At 35.6% G+C, this 2742-nt stretch overlaps 1 pseudogene across 1 annotated transcript; it reads right to left on the bottom strand.

The window, feature by feature from the left end:
• Window positions 1-1173: 1173 nt before the first annotated feature.
• Window positions 1174-1739, bottom strand: LOC308419796 (high mobility group protein B2-like; annotated as a pseudogene). The gene has a single exon. The product of its transcript is annotated as a high mobility group protein B2-like (transcript).
• Between the last annotated feature and the right edge of the window lie 1003 nt (window positions 1740-2742).

Here is a 2742-nt window from a genome sequence, read left to right as displayed (position 1 = left end):
ATATTAGATAATAGCCCTCTATCAGGTATAGGATTGGTAAAGATCTTTTCTCAATCTGTTGGTTATAAATCTACTTCTTATGAGCCCTGGATTAAAACACATGGGTTCATGAGTCCATTTCTATTCAAACCATCACACTTTGTGTGGTTAATCTTGGAGGAATTTCCATGAGCCGCTGAGAAGAGAGTATATTCTTTAATGTTTGAATGGAACTTTCTTTAGACATCTATTTTGCTCATTTGATTTATGGTATTATTTAACTCCAGCATTTCTCTGTTTAGTTTTTTCTGGATATCGTGTCTATTGGTGAAAGTGGGATGTTGAAGTCACACACCATCATTGTGTGAGGGTCAAATTGTGACTTTTACTGTGGTAGTGTTTTTGTTTGTTTGTTTGTTTGTTTGTTTTTAACTTGGGTGGCCCTATTTTGGTATATAAATTTTTAGAATTATAATATTCTTTTCTGAATTTTCCTTTAATTTAATGAGTTTATATTATCCTTTCCTATCTCTTCTGATTAGTTTTTTTGGAAGTTTGTTTTCTTAGGTATTAAAATCTATTTTCTTTTTTAAAATATACATTATTTATTACAAATTTTAGAAAGAGAAAACAAAAATGCAACATCTTAAAAATTTTTTACTGGTAATACAAATCCCTATGGAAATTTTTACTGGTAATACAAATTCCTATGAAATCTTTACTGGCAATACAAATTCCTATGGAAATTTTTACTGGTAATAAAAATTCCTATGGAAATTTTTATTGGTAATACAAATTCCTATGGAAATTTTACTGGTAATACAAATTCCTATGGAAATTTTTACTGGTAATAAAAATTCCTATAAAATTTTTTTACTGGTAATACGAATTCCTATGAAATTTTTACTGGTAATACAAATTCCTATGTAAAATTTTTTGCTACCACAAGAAATTAAAGAAACCATTAAATGTTTAGAAATATTCAACATCAACAGCTTTAAATCTATCTGTACATTGTAGCTCCTGAAAAAGCTACAAACTCTTTTCAAAAAGTATTTTCTCCACAAAGAATCTCATCAGCTATACAAAAATATGTACAGATTTTTACACTGAAGTTAATGCTCAGCTGCACTTGAATTTCACACTCGTAGCAAAATTTCCTGAGCACATAACTCCACACTTTAGCACAGCCATTTATTCTTCAACCTCATCTTCCTCCTCCTCATCTTTGTTATCTTCTTCATCTTCTGGCTCATTTTTCTTCTTTGAACCTCTTGGCCTACCAGGACCCTTCTTTCCTACTTCACTTTTGCCTTTGGCAGGGTATGCAGCAATATTCTTTTTGTACTTCGTTAGTTTAGCTGATTTCTGTTCTTACGATTGTTTATCTTCGGCAGATTGCTCAGACCACACCGAGTTTCTTTGCGGTATCTCCAATAGACATGTCAGAGTGTTCACTTTTGATCTTTGGGCGATGTTCAGAACAAAACAGGAAGAAGGCAGACAGAGCATTTGGATCTTTTTTCTTTCTAGTTCTTCATCTCCCTGTCATAATGGGCTTTGTTGTTCTTGGCCAAATCTTCAAACTTGGACTTTTCCTTTGCAGACAAGGTTTTCCATCTCTCGGAACATTTCTTCGAGAACTCAGCAAAGTTGTCAGAGGAGTCCGGATGCTTCTTCCTGTGCTTCGCCTGGCAGGTCTGCACGAAGACATACGAGGACATTTTGCCCCACTGTTTGTTGGGGTCATCCTTACCCATGATGGTGGCCCGGCGTCTGCCTGGCGCGAGTTCTTCCCTCAGACCTCCAAAAAGAGATTTCCTTTCCCAAGCTCCGGAGAGAACTCAAAATCTATTTCCTTGAAATATCTTTTTCCTTCCTTTTACTCCTATGTGATATCCATTTTTGGTGTGTTTTTGGATGTACAGATCCTGTTTCCATCCAATCTGTTAGTCTATGTCTTTTTTATTAGAGAATTGAACCTTTAATACTGAGAGTTATTAATATTGAGAGTGTTTATTCATTTCTATTATTTTGTCATTGTTATGTGGTTTTTCTCCCCTCTTTTAATTAACCCTTTGGGAATTATTCATTCCATATGTCCCCTTGAGTATAGTTACCATTCTCTTCAGAGAGATATTTTTCTTCTAGTACCTTCTGCAGAACTAGACTTGTGTGGAGAACCTTTAAGGGCAGCTTTTCTATACCAGGCATAAATTTGACAGGCCAGGACAAAGAAGAAAGCACAAGACAGGAATCTGACTTTGGCCTAGGATTCAGCAGTTTCAGATTAAGAACATTTACATTTGATTTAACAGAAAGCCCAGAGCTGGCGCACTGAGGTTTGTGTGTCATTCCTTTTGTCTTGGTCATTCTGATTAGCTCCTAAAAAGGTGTTTGCAGGATTTTGTTTACTGCCTTGCTTGTTCCTTGACCCAGAACTGATCTTATTAGTCTGAATGCACTCAAAGTGGTATTAAAGCAGATTGGAAAACAATAAACCTGCTTCAGTTTCAGAACTGGCTGGAGTCATGTTACAGTTACGTCCAATTGTCTTTTTTCAATCCTGCTCCCTCCCTGGAGAACCTGTTGACTGACTAAGCTGGCTTGGCCAGATTTGTGTATAGAAATTGCTTAAATTTTGTTTTATTATAGAATTTTCTTTCTCTTTTGGTAGTTTGGCTGGATATAATAGTCTAGCCTGGCAACTGTAGATTTTCATGGTTTGTGTAACATTCCTCCAGGCCCCTCTGTCCTTCAACA

Source organism: Micromys minutus (genome assembly GCF_963924665.1).
Source record: "Micromys minutus genome assembly, chromosome: 4".
Lineage (NCBI taxonomy): Eukaryota > Metazoa > Chordata > Mammalia > Rodentia > Muridae > Micromys > Micromys minutus.
The sequence above is the reverse complement of the archived record's forward strand: the minus strand, read 5'-3'. Positions and strand labels throughout refer to the sequence as shown.